Raw genomic sequence first — 13,991 nt, 5'->3', positions numbered from 1 at the left:
CCAATGGCATTCTATTTTTTTTTTCTTTTTTTTTTTTTTCAACATTTTTTATTTATTTTTGGGACAGAGAGAGACAGAGCATGAACGGGGGAGGGGCAGAGAGAGAGGGAGACACAGAATCGGAAACAGGCTCCAGGCTCCGAGCCATCAGCCCAGAGCCTGACGCGGGGCTCGAACTCACGGACCGCGAGATCGTGACCTGGCTGAAGTCGGACGCTTAACCGACTGCGCCACCCAGGCGCCCCTCCACCAATGGCATTCTATATCTACCATTTTCCATCTAATCCAGCAGAGTTACACTACAAAATGGGCGGGAAGATTATGTAGGTATCAGAATCCTGTGTGATAAACCACCTCCCAAAACTTGGTGGCTTACATGAAACAATAACTATTTATTATTCCTTATGATCCTGTGGATTGGCCGGCAGGTCTGATGGTCTTGCCTAGACTCACTCAGGTAGCTGCATTCAACCTTTAAGACAGTGGAGGGTTCCTTTTAACCTGTTGGTGCTGGTTTTTGGCTGGGGCATCTTGATTCTCTCTTCTTGGCTTCTCTATTAGGGTAGCCTGGACTTCTTTACATGATGACTTGGGGTTCTAAGAGGATAAAATAAGAAGCTTTAAGATGTTTTAAGGCCTACTCAGAAGTTCCCAAATGTCACTTCTACCACATTCCATTCAGAAAACTTCTAAAGCCTTAGTCCACCATAGTATAAGAGTTATGTCCTTGATCTTGTGTTTTGCATCAGGTCCAGATATAGATGAGTTCCCTTGTGTATTGCTGAATCCATCGGGTGACTAATGATTAAGAACTGAAAATTAAAAAGGCAAGTTATCTACTACTTACACACCCCATTTACAATGTACCAATAAACAATAGAGAGGCAAAGAAAGGACAGTCCCAGTAGGCAGACATACCCAGACAAAAGGTGGAGGGCAGGATGTGTATGCTTGTTTCCAGAAACTCTGAAATCCAGTCACACATATGTTGCCTGTCCCCCCAGTTCGAGGAGCCCATAATTTTCTTTAACTTGAGCCCAATTTTGCTTCCTTGGGGTGGTCTCTTCATCCCTTAAAGTTCTTAGCTCTTGTCTCCGTCCTTTGCATTTTGGTTCTGTCCTTTGGATTATTGGCTCTGTGTTCTGAGATGTCCTTCCTTTTCTGGAAAGCATGGCCCATACTTTTAGTTGAGAAGCTTTATAAATCTGCTTCCTGCATATAGAAAGTTAGAATGGGGGCAGAGGTCTCTTTTCATTCTGAAGTGTCCTTTATTTTTGGAAGAACTGATACAGTTCCTCTAAAGGCTTCATGAGTTTTCTATGTATGAGATTATTGTCCAGTCCATTTGATAATGCCAGAGTTGACATTTCTTCTGAGGCAGGCCTGTCTCCATCTTGAGCTGTGAGTCATGGAACTGTGAATTCTTAGCCTTTAGTCATGCTGAAAGGGCCTATGATGCATGGTCTTAAATCTTCCTGAGTTCTTAACAAAGGGTTTAAAGGCCATGCTCTTGATTTGAACTTTTATCCGCAGCCTTTTCTTACTTCAAAAGTCTTTGGCTGGCTGGAGATACTACCTTAAGCTGTCTACATTTTATCTAAATTCTCCTTGAAAACTGAAAGTGGTTCCTTATTTAGCTCATTTCTCTCTTCAGGTACTTCATGCAGTTAAAGTTAAATGGCACTTTCTACACTCTGCCTGGAAATCTCTTCAGCTAGATCTACAAGTTCATTAACGTGATGGTCAGTATTTTGTATCAACTTGACTAGGCCAAGTGGTGCCCGGATTAAACGTTATTTCTGGATACATTTGTAAGGATGTTTCTGGATGAGATTAAAAATTAATTGGTGAATCCAGTAAAGCATATAGTCCTCCCCAGTATGGGCAGACCTCATCCAATCCATCGAGGGTGTGAATAGAACAAAAAGGTGGAGGGAGGAAGAATTCACCCCTTTTTGTTTTCTGTATGCCTGCATGAGCTGCTACATCAACCTTCTGCCCTTGGACTGGGATTGATACCATTGGCTTCCCTGGTTCACAAGCCTGCAGCCTTGGACTAGAATTATACCATGGGCTTTCCTGGGTCTCCATCTTGCAGACAGTGAGTTGTCAGAGTTCTCAGCCTCCATAGTTGCATCAGCCAATTCCTTCTAATAAATCTATTCAAATATAGGGGCATCTTTCCTTTGTTTATGTTTCTCTGGGAACACTTACTAATACAGTTAGGAATCATTTCTACATTCCACGGCACCATAGTACACAGTTTTGCCAAGCATTCTACTTCTACATAACATGAATCACCCATTTTTCAGCCTCTAGAAATTGGTACCTGGAATGGATAGTTACCATAACTAATGTTAAAACATGTGACTGGCAAAGGCTGGAAGGATAGCAAGGAGATTGTTAGTAGAGGCTGGAAGAGAGGAAGGAAGTTAGCACTGGAGGCTGCCATCCCTGGGCATGTTGTATGTTGGCAGTGGAGAAGCAGGTAAGTGGTCTTTTAGTTCACATCTAAGAAATTGCATGCAAGGATTCTCATCCATATCTGGATCTGATTCTGATGATGATAGGGTTCTGAACTTCAAGCAGGTACTGTAATGGGATTAGGCCCTTTTGGGGGTCAGAGTTTTATGAGTACGTTCAAGGGATATGAATCATTGTGGTCAAAGGGTAGATTGTTTCTAAAGATGGCCACAAAAATCCTTCCACTGTGCATGGTTTCTTATTGTCTTGCAATGTGACTTTTCCATTTCTTTCATAAAGAGGTGGAATCTCTTTCCCCTCTCCTTGAATCTAAGCTAGCCCTTTATCTTGCTTGGACCGATAGACTAAGGTGGAAGAGAACTTGCAGACTACATCCTGCCTAAACCCCCTCTTGGGGGCATAAACTACCTTGAAAAGAAGTCTGACTATCCTTCTGAGAAAATAGTGTAGAGACAGAGGCCCTGCCTGCCAGCAGAGCTAACCACCAAGCAGGTGCATGAGGCCACCTCAAGTCGTCCAGCCCTCGTCGAGCTGCCCTAAGACTGTAGCCATGTGAATAACTCCAGCCAGCAGCTCATGAAGCAGGATGCCCAGCTGAGTCCAGACAGCTTACAGCATCATGAGAAATATCAGATTGTTGTTTCAATCCTTTGGGTTTTGGAGTAGTTTGTTATGCGGTGTTGGATCACTGACACAGGGGTGGAGGCCTTGTGTTCTGGATTTCAGAGTCTCTGTTCTCTCAGTGCTTGTGAAAGTAGCAGTTTTCTTTGCAAGACCCAAATTACCTGGAAGCCCAGAAATTACCTTCCTAAACCTTTCTGCTGGGACCCAGCAGGTGTTTAATAGCTCTTCCTGGAGTCCCCCAGCCCTCCCTTCCCAGCAGCCTGTTCCCCATGGACTTGAGGGGTGTAGTGAGAGCAGTCACAACAGCTGGTGGGAACAGCTGCAAGACAGAAAGGCACTGGGGGTGTAATTACTTAGAAGTGAGCAGGGGTGTTGGGGGCCAGGGCTGCACCCACAAGCTGTACCTGGGAGAGATAGGGTGGCCATGGGGAGGCCTCTCCCCACTTAGGGAATTCACCAGCATTTAGGTACTTCTCATTCCTTAAGTAAACCCCATGCTTTCCTGTCTCCATGCTTGCCTGATGCGGTTCCTCTACCTGGAATGCTCCATCCCTCTTGTCTACCAGAGAGAATCCTACTTCATTTTAAAGACTCACTCACACATCTTCTCTGTGATGCTTTTTTTAACCTGGCTGGGCAGAGTCAATAGATCCTTGCTCTGCTCCCACTGTGCAATGCTATTAGCTCTTACTGTAGTCTGACTTATCTGTTGGGTGCTTGACTAGTTAGGCTTACATTTAACTGAGCATGACAGAAAGCTCCAAAGTAAGTATATTAAGCAGGTAGAGCTCCCCTACTCATATAGGAAGCCTGGAGGTAGTGGGACCCAGGGCTGGTAGCTATCCATCCCTCCCCATGCCCCCATCAAGGCCTAGACTTGTTGGTTTTTGTGCTCTCCTGTGCAATATGTTTCACCCAAAGTTTACCTCAAGGTCAAAGGTAGCTACTGAAGGTCCAGCATTCACTTCCATATTCCAGCCAGCTGGAAGGAGGAAGGGCACATTCTTTCCCTTTCAGCATATTCTTTAAAATTTGCACACATCTCTTCTGCTTATGCCTTTGGCTCAAGCTTGAGATGAAGCTGAGAAATATGGTCTTTAATCCCAGCTAAAACCTAAATTGCACTTCTAAGAAAAAGGGAGATGATTAATATCAGGGGTCAATTAGTGGTGTTTAAGTGCTATCTGTCTTTTTCATTAGGATGACCTTTTGAGACTAGAAAATATACCCCATTCATGCATGTTTTCTCCATATTGATCAACTCTGTGCCTGGTGTATGATGGATGTTCAATGAACAATGACATAGAAAATTGACTTGCTGATTAGAAGCCAATACCCCTGGGAGGGGTAGTATAATTCATTATTAATAACTGCGTAGAAATTTGTCTCTGATATCCAAGTCCTGGCTTCCTACTTTCTTTTCTGTACTTCTGTATTTCTCTATGACTTTTACCTGTCTATTTTCTCTTGCCTCTGGGTTTCTAGATCCTGAAACTATTACCAAATCTTCTTACATATTCTCCCGTGGGCTGCCCAGAAGAGCTATAGACTGGAAGGTGCGTGTTGCTTTCATCAGGTGAGGAGGTGTTGAGGGTATGTGTGTATCTGAAGTGGAGGTCAGGAAACCTGGGTTATAGTTTCAGTTTGTACACCAGGTAAATCTGTTACTCTGGTAAACCATGCTTACCATCTTTGTCTCTTTCTTCTGTAAAATGATAAAGATATATATTATCTTCATTCTAGAGCTTCAGAATATACACAGCCAAATAAAGACCATGTATATTTTACCTGTATGTGTATGCATATATGTGTGTGTAAATTTATTATATATGTATATATTTTTTATTTTATATATGTATTTAAACACATACACATATATATAAAAATAGAGTTGCAAGATGTTATTATATGTAAATGTGGAATAAGCAAATAACAACTAAAAAGATTCTTTGTATCCTCCTCCCCTGCAATTGGTTTTCAAAATACATACTCCAAAATAGAGGTAGGAGGGGGCCTGATCTCTACCTTCTTCCTCTGCCCTCAGTGTTTCCTCCTGAGTGCTGTGGCTCAGAACCCAGAAGCCCTTCTCAGTCTTGAAGCATGACTCACAGTCATTTCCATAGATGGGCCTGGAATGACAGGGTGATGGATGTTGCTGTCACTGCACTGAGATGGGTAAATGTTTTCTCTGGTTGGCCGTGGAAGCCTCCCTGCCATAGATTTTCTAGGGGTTCAGAAGTTTGACAAATGTGGACCAAAGGTGGCCTGCAGGGCCCTAGGGCTGGGACTGGCTTAGTTATCCACCTTTGGGGTATTTTCAAGGACTATTTGGCCCTTAAAGAATTTACTATGTCATAAAAGTTTGGAGAAGGGAAGAGGAAAATAAATGAGGAAGGAGGTCTGAAGCCCATGCAGGCAAGTTGATGGGCTGAGCAGGCTTTCTGTGACCTCTTTGCCCACTGCCCTCCTTTGCCTGGGGGATGTGGTAGAGTGGACGAGAAAGGGATCCTTCTAGAAAGCCAGTGAATATCAAGAATGGTCTTGTGAGACCCCAGCCCAGGATTTCCTGCAGGCACGGCAGCTATGACTCTGCCACATTCTCCATCTATGTTTGTAGAGAAGCCAGTGGGAATGAGGGGAAGCAAGGATCCTGTGGTGAGATGAGGGCGGGGTAAAGTTAGTGCCTGGCTGAGGGGGCCACAGCATCCTGGACATTGCTAGAGGTGAACTGCAGGCTTGTCTGAGAGAGTCTCAGCAGTCAAAACAAAGAGGAAAACAACACAAATAAGAAGACCCACTATGTTCACATTCAAGGTCAGAATCCTACTCTCATCCTACATGATTAGGAGAGCACAGTTTTTCTGCCACAAAATGGGTCCTTTTGAGGGGTTAAGTTTGACATCTTTAAACTCACTGCTATTATGCATAGGGCACAGTATGCCCTCCTGTTTCATCCCTCTAAGGGCAGGATAACAAAGCATTATTCCAATAAAAAAATAATGCAGAGAACAAAGCCACGTAAGTTTTAAAAAAATTTTAACGTTCATCTAGTTTTAAGAGAGAGAGAGTGTCAGTGGGGAAGGGGCAGACAGAGAGGGTGACACAGAATCTGAAGCAGGGTCCAGGCTTCGAGCAGTCAGCACAGAGCCCGATGCAGGGCTTGAACCCAGGAACCATGAGATCATGACCTGAATTGAAGTCAGACACAACCAACTGAGCCACCCAGGCACCCCACAAAGCCACATAATTTAAACCAGGAGCAATCATAGCCCTTCATGGCTCTCCCCTTTCCCCAAACTTCTTTGCTTGGGTATTTCCCCATTGTTAGTTCCTACAAATTCATATTGGGTCTTTAAGGCTAAAAAGAACCAAGAAATATTCCTGATCTAGAAAGTGATACCAAAAGGAGGGAATCGGTCTTCTTGAGAGCTCTGCAAGATGGAAAATATAAGCCTCCAAAGAAATCCATTTCTGTGATGTGAAGGGGTTGCACTGCTGAGGGAGGGAGCTCTGTGAATTGAAGTCCTTTGTTTTCCTGCCCTCCACTGCACTATGCTGCATTTGGCTGCTTCCTCTGTCTTCATGTGGGATAAGAACTGGGTAGAGGCCCTGGATATAGACTGGGGAGAAGTTGCTCCCTAAAATACTCATGGGGAAGTATTTCTAGCCCCTGGGTCAGGAAACTCTGGGCTGCAAAGAACAGATACTGATTCCAAACCCTAGTCCCTCTGAGGGGTGGCAGGAATGTAGCCTGAACATGCTGCTGGAGCAGATGTGGGCCCTGGAACTTCCTTGAAATGTAAAATTGTGAGTATAAGGGGAGCTTGGGGACCAGTGGGCTCCATTGAGAGGAGTTAATTACATGGCCAGTTCCACTAGATGAAACAAGGAGACCAGGCTGCATAAACTGCTCCCAGGCAACACTGACTGCTAATGCCCCTCCCTCCCTGGCTGTGCTCAGTTCTGGCAGGGGCAGCCACGGGATGGTGAGGTCATAGCCAGGGCTCTGGAGAAGCAAAGGTCTAGCAGACATCTCCTTGAGGTTCAAGCAAATGCTAGGGCAGAACCAGGAGTTTTAAAAAGGCAGACTTAGCAGGATGGGATAACTGTACTAGAGGGGGACAGAAAGAAAAAAAAAAGGGAAGGGAAAAGAGGATGAAAAAGAAAGAGAAAGAGGAGCAGAAAGATCAGGGGACACAAGCAAGTGCAGCTAACAGAGAAAGACAAAGATACCTGGGAAGAAGGAAGAAATCAGGAGTAAACTTGGGAAGAATCCACCTGTTTTGGAAAGGGAACCTAAATGTGTGATAGAGAAAAATCCTGTAATGTTCATGGCTCTGCCATTTAACCTCTAAAGAAAAAACAGTGGTGGAAAGCCCAGAGACCCTCTTTTTCCTAAACTGGTTTGGTCACGGTGGATGCAGCCTCAGGCTGGCAGGCAGGTCCCAGGCAAGGGGCTGTGGCAGCTGCATGCCTCCTGAGTCTCTCCTGCAGAGGAGCAGCTCCTGCAGAGGAGAAATCCTGGGTGGGGACTCAGGACAGAAATATACTCAGAGACTAGGCAAATCATTTACCTCCCTGTGCCTCAGCTTCCCCACCCATAAAATAGGAACTACTCCCTTACTCATATCCTTACATTTCTGCAAAGACCAAATGAGACCCTTGTCTTCATCCATCCAATCCATCCACCCATCCATCCATCCACTTATCTATTGCATGAAACCTTATTGAAAACTCATTTGTACCAGGCACTGGGCTGAATGGTAGGGCTACAGGGTGACTAAGACAGAGTCCTTGTTCCCTAGAAACTCATTCTCATGGTAAGCCACATATATGGACTGATCCTAAAGTTCAGCGGGATAATTGCCTAAGGCATTGCCCTTATCTATGCTGGGATAAAGGCCAGCGTCCTCTGCATGGCTTATAAGTGTCTGATGACCTGGTCTAGCATCAGCATCTGCCCCAATAGCCTCTTTCACTTGGCCCCACATTCCTGCTACACAGATAGGTGGGCTCATATCTTTCACTCTGGTTTGTGTTGTTTTCTAAACCTGAAATGTCAATTATCTTCCTACTCGTTGTACTTATTCTGACTTCCAGACTTGGTTCATTAATCTTTTCCTCCAGAGAGACTCCTCCCCACTCACCTCACCAGGCTAGGCTAGATGCCTGTTATCTTATTCAGAAATTATCTTTTGTCATGAATTTTTCTTCCATTACTATAGATGCAGAGGGAACAGGGTTATTGATCCATCTTAACTCATGCTTACATATAGTACTTTACTATACTATAGTACTATAGTACTCTACATACTCTGACACCACAGGGGAAAGACAGAGTGAGGAGTCAGAGAAGCCACCCATGAACTGGGTCTTGATGTATGTGTAGGAGTTCAAGGGGGAAATAATGGAGAGAAGAATGTCCCAGATAGGAAAACATATGCAAAGGCCGGGGGTATGAGACCAGGTGCCTTGGTCAGGGGATGTGAGTTGTAGGAGCTGAAAGAGGGGTAGCTGCTGAATTACCAAAGCTGAATTACCTGTGGTAATTCATTTTGTGTGTCAACTTGACTGGGCCACAGGGTGCCCAGCTGTTATTCGGTCATTCTGGGTGTGTCCAGCTGTTTCTGGATGAGATTAATGCTTGAATCAGTAGCCTGGGGAAAGTAGATGGCCCTCTCTAATTTGGCTGAGCCCCATACAATTAGTTGAAAGCCTGAATAGAACACAGGAGCTGGCCTCCAGTGAGCATGGAGAACTCCTCCTACTTGAATGCTCTGAGCTGGGACACCAGTCTTTTTCTGCCCTTGGACTTGAACTAAAACACTGGCTCTCCTTGAATCTCTAGGCTGCTGGCTTTTAGATTGGAACTTACACCTTCAGCTCTCCTGGTTCTCAGGACTTTGACCTTGGATTAGAACTATACTTTTGGCTCTCCTGGGTCTCCAACTCAATGGCTGCAAATATTGGGACTTCTCAGCCTCCAGAATCACATGAGCGAATTCCTTGTGATGAATCTCTTGCTCCACACACACTCATGCACATATGCACAAATGGCACACACATCTTGCTGGCCAAGTTTCTCTGGAGAACCCTAACTAGTACAAAGGGGATGTCCCAGAAGGCTTGTAGGCACATTAGGTGATGCAGAAGCACAGAGGGTATTAAGTTTGGGAGGACATGATGAGGCCTATATTTCTGCATCACAGGAACCAGTGCAGGAGGTCTGGGGAGGGACCTTCATCAGCTGCTCTGACCCCCAGGCCTTCTTCTCTGTCCCAGGGACTACTTCTTTGGGCCTGCCTCACCCCTGAGCCTGAAATGCTGCCTCCTGCCGCCTGGGGTGGTCCAGGCCATCCCTGTCTTCTGTGGGGTGCCCTGGCCTTACTTAGTTGTAGGTAGTCCCTGGATAGCCCTTAAAAAGATGGGCCTGTAACCATGGTATGGAGTCACTCTGGCAGAAATTAGAAGCCCTAACCTTCATGCCTTGGTCTCCACAATGTTTTCATGCTTCCTCTGTTTTTCTTGGCTGTTTTTCAACGTTTTTTATTTATTTTTGGGACAGAGAGAGACAGAGCATGAACAGGGGAGGGGCAGAGAGAGAGGGAGACACAGAATCGGAAACAGGCTCCAGGCTCCGAGCCATCAGCCCCAGAGCCTGACGCGGGGCTCGAACTCACGGACCGCGAGATCTTGACCTGGCTGAAGTCGGACGCTTAACCGACTACGCCACCCAGGCGCCCCTCTTGGCTGTTTTTCTATACTAGCTGGTAAAACCTTTTCAAATATTCCAATTGTCTCAGTTGTTCAAGGAGGAACCGAAGTCATAATTGGTGCCGATGTTTGAACTAGTGCTTTAAAGACAGGTAACAGCTCCTTGAGGCCAGTGACAGGGCAGCAGCAGGCCAGGGGATGCAAGATCCCCAAGGAGGGGGATACTATGGAGGACGATACCAGAGCCATTTGCTCCAACTTGTTTTACCCACCTGGAAGCTGTCCTAGCTAAGACAAAACCTTGGGAAGTGCTGTTTTATCCAAGTAAAGAGTCTCTTTTATAGCCTGTCACTTGGCAAAGCCATATTACTGGCAGGAAGAAACACTCCTTTTCCTTAGACTTGGTGGAGTTGCCCCTAGGTTTGAATTTTGGAACTCCTGCTGCATGGTTGTACCCTGAGGTCATCTCCTGTGGGTCACCGAACCTCATTTTCTTCATTTGTGAAAAAGAATTGTGCTGACTTCACAGGCTGGTGGTGAGGATCGTTTAATGAGGAATATGTGTGAAGGCACTTGCCACACAGGGAATGCTGCATAATATCATCTTCCTTCCTCCCTATTCTTCCAAATCTGGAGAAAAGCTCTCTAGATAAAGTGATCCGCCCTTCCCTATGGATTCCCTTAAGAATTCTTTTATTTCTCTTTTATTTCTCTATTTCATTTATTCTGAAAATGTTTTCTTCCTTCTCCATAATTGAATCTGAGCTAATGGCTGCAGTATTGCAGGCCTGGGGTCCCTGCTAAGCCTGCAGCCAATGAAAGCCAGTGGGAATAGACTGAGCAGTCAAACTCATTTTTAGGATGTAGTTTAGTACTTGAACATCTAGGACCAGACTCCTGCTGAGGCATCACTACGACTCTGGAAATTCCTCTTCTACTTCTGTTCACAAATGTAAGAGCCCCCTAGAGAGGCCAGGGAATGGTGCAGGGGGAGAGGAGAGATATTCAGGTTCAGACCTTGTGGGTGGGAAGTTTTGCCTTCTCTCTGTCTCCTGTGACACATGATTGTTGAATATTAACTATTCAATCCAACTTGAATTTGTGCTATCCATCCATCCATCCATCCATCCATCCATCCATCCCTATGCTTATTCAGAGATGAACACCATGATTCCAGTTCTGGTACTCAGACTGTGGAGGAAGAAGCTGCTCAGTGTGGTAAATTGTGTGATAGAGACATTTGCTGGACAGGAATTATCAGAGCACAGAGGAGGATTCTCAGACAAGGTGCCCTCTGACCTGGGTCTTTAAGGACAAGCAGGAATTTCTCAACACAATAAAGGATTGCATCGGGGTGAGGAGAGAGTCCCTGAAACAGAGAGATGATCTTGTGCAAAGCTTGGAGGCATGAGAAATTCTGGCATGTTCAAAGGACTGTAACTAGTTCAGACTGGCTGGAAGGTAGAGCCAGAGAAAGGACTGCATGTATGAGAGCAGTGTGGGTATAAGGATGTGTGCATATTTGGGTGGGGACATGTAGGCCTGGGGTGCTGGTTTGGGAGCACAGTGCCTGAGAGGGTAGGATTTGAGGCTGGAGAAATAGAGTCCAGATGATGACAGGGTAGTTCAACTTTGTTCTGTGAGTAATGGGGAGCTGCTGGAAGATTTTAAGCAGGAAAGTGATGATGTCACATTTCTTTATTGATTATTATTTTGTGTCCAGTAATGTGGATATTCAAAGAGGTATAATAGGGATGTTTCGTGCTTTTATGGAGCTTAAGGTTTGATTGAAACAACATGTACACTCAATGCCCTTCTCCCATTTCCTCTCTGGGTCTGTCTACTCATTTGCAATATGAGCATCTTGGCTAGGTTTCCTCAAGCCATGAACCCCAGCCCATGGACCTGAGGCAATAATACCTGCTGGACTTGTCCTGTGCTTTCCCAGAGCATAGACCTGGGTCCCCATCCCTTGTCACTGGTTAGAGGTCTGCTGTGAAGACAGACACCTCCCCAAACCCTAACCGAAGGGCCCCTGGCTTCTATTGCACCCACATGTCAGTTAACCAGAAATGATTGCCTAAACTACCCAAACCCAGGTGTGCAGAGACACCTAAGAAGTCACATTCAGTCCTCACTGTTTTTTGTATGCCCCAGGATAAATCATGGTCTCCTTCTCCCTTGGGGAGCTTTCTAGAGCCCAGCATACTTCCTGTTTGAACCATCCCTTCTCTCCAGCACATAATCTGTCACACACCAGGCTAGGTGGTTTCCAGCATACCACTGAACCTCTGGGTAAAGCCAAATGAGAGAATACAAAGGTATGAGGATTGTTGCAAACCATTAGGTGAACAAGAGCCACAGGGTGGAGGAATTTAGAGATGGGGGAGAGTGGTGGCTAGGTACAGAGATGACTCCCTTCCCTTAGACTTCCATCTAAGACCCCCAGTCCTTGCCTCTGCATTTGCATTCTTCCTGCCTGGCTTCCAGAAGGAGGTTGGCCTACCTGCATACCTCTGCCAGTGCTTTGTTCCTCCCACACTTCTGCCTGTGCTGGGCCCTGGCTCACTCCTGCCCTTGCTTCCAGGTTCCCCTCTGACAGTGCCTCCTGGGGGGAGGCAAGGGACCTGGGCCAGGGGTTTCCTCCCAGCAGCCCCAGCTGCCACACCACTCACCTGTTCCATGTCTGAATCTCTCACTTTGGTTGGGTCGGCTCCTTCAGAGTGTAAACACTTCTTATTCATGTTGCCCCTCTGGTGCATGACAGAGTCAGTGCTTTGTGACTGGTGGGATCAAGTGAATGGAAAGAGGTTCATTTTCTGAGGGTTGAGAGTATATCAGGTATCTTGAGTCACTTCCTTTGTGAAAGGGCAGAGAGAACCCAGTCCACCTGAAGCAAGATTATACAGTGAATAAAGTTTGTCTTCAGCGATGGCCCCAAAGCCCCTATTTTGGTGGTCTTTACCTTTCCTTCATCTATCCTGACTTCTATGTATGGCTTTAAGGTGTGTCAAGATAACTTGTCAAGTTATCTTTCCAGACACTGTAATTTATAAACACTCACATGGGAAAAGTTCTTGCTTAACACAAGGGGGTGAATTATGAGTCATAGATCTCCAGGATTATGAGATCATCTCATAGCATGTCCCCCTGCCCACAGCAGGCTGGTCAGGGCAGACAGTGGGTGCCAGGTGTGCAGGGACACCTGTGAGCTCTCTGGCGGCAGGCACTGATATATCTCAGCACCTGCCTCAGGGCTATGCACAGGCTAGATAGGTACAAGGCAAGCCATAAAGTTTCTTGAGTGAATTAATGGAGATTCCATTATTTAATGAATGAATGCAGAATCCTCTACTCCCTCCTGTATTTTAACTGTAGCCAAAATTGAGTTATTTTTTTTCTCTCAAAAATGTAAATCCCTGAGATTCTTAGCATTCTTGAATGATATTTTCCTTCTTCTGGTATTGGAAAAAAGGTGATCCATCCAGATATTTAGAGAGGCACTCATAGTTTTTGTTGGAAACTCCATATGGGATAAATGATGCTAATTTATGCATATTTACAGGCAACTAACTTCATGCCCTAGTGAGCTACATAGCCTTGTAAGTTCAAAGTTAACCTTCCAACAATAGGAGCAGAATTTTAATTGAAAAAGGTAAAGCAGGCATCTGGCAGATGTAGTTTGTTTAGGGGGGCATTCTATTAAGGAGTCACTGAAATGGCTCTGTAGCTGTTGTAACAGCTTATTGAAATGAGATTTCACTTTTTTTAATAAAGAGAAAATCGCCTGTGTTTGCAATGTTTTTCAACAAACTGAGATTTCTTTTTTTAAATCATAATTGATTTATTTTGTAATGCAATATTGTCTAACATTCACAGGCTCATTTGAATAAATTATTCATCAGCTTGTGTGTGTGTGTGAGACCTACCAGACACGTCTGCTGGAGCTCCGTGGGCTCCCTTCTTGCCACCGAGGTACAGGAAACCTTAGCACAGCCACAGCGAACATTAATCAAAAGCCAGAGCAGGTTGTTCTTAACTAAAGCCAGAGGACTAGGTTATTAATAAAGACACTTGATGGATCCCATTTCTAATGGGGGATGGGGAGGGCGGAGTCAGGAGGTGGTGCCCACTAATGTACCTGTCCTGTGTTATTATCCTAAGGTGAA

At 45.3% G+C, this 13,991-nt stretch overlaps 1 long non-coding RNA gene across 1 annotated transcript; it reads right to left on the bottom strand.

The window, feature by feature from the left end:
* Positions 1-382: 382 nt before the first annotated feature.
* LOC132693200 (uncharacterized) lies at positions 383-12,866 on the bottom strand. Its single transcript, XR_009616648.3, has 3 exons — positions 12,788-12,866; positions 12,498-12,712; positions 383-597 (listed from the first exon to the last, which is right to left on the bottom strand). It is a non-coding gene; the product is annotated as an uncharacterized LOC132693200 (long non-coding RNA).
* Between the last annotated feature and the right edge of the window lie 1,125 nt (positions 12,867-13,991).

Source organism: Panthera onca, chromosome B1, assembly GCF_046562875.1.
Source record: "Panthera onca isolate mPanOnc1 chromosome B1, mPanOnc1 haplotype 2, whole genome shotgun sequence".
Taxonomy (NCBI): Eukaryota; Metazoa; Chordata; class Mammalia; order Carnivora; family Felidae; genus Panthera; species Panthera onca.
Note: the sequence above shows the minus strand (reverse complement) of the source record. Positions and strands in the feature narration are given on the sequence as shown.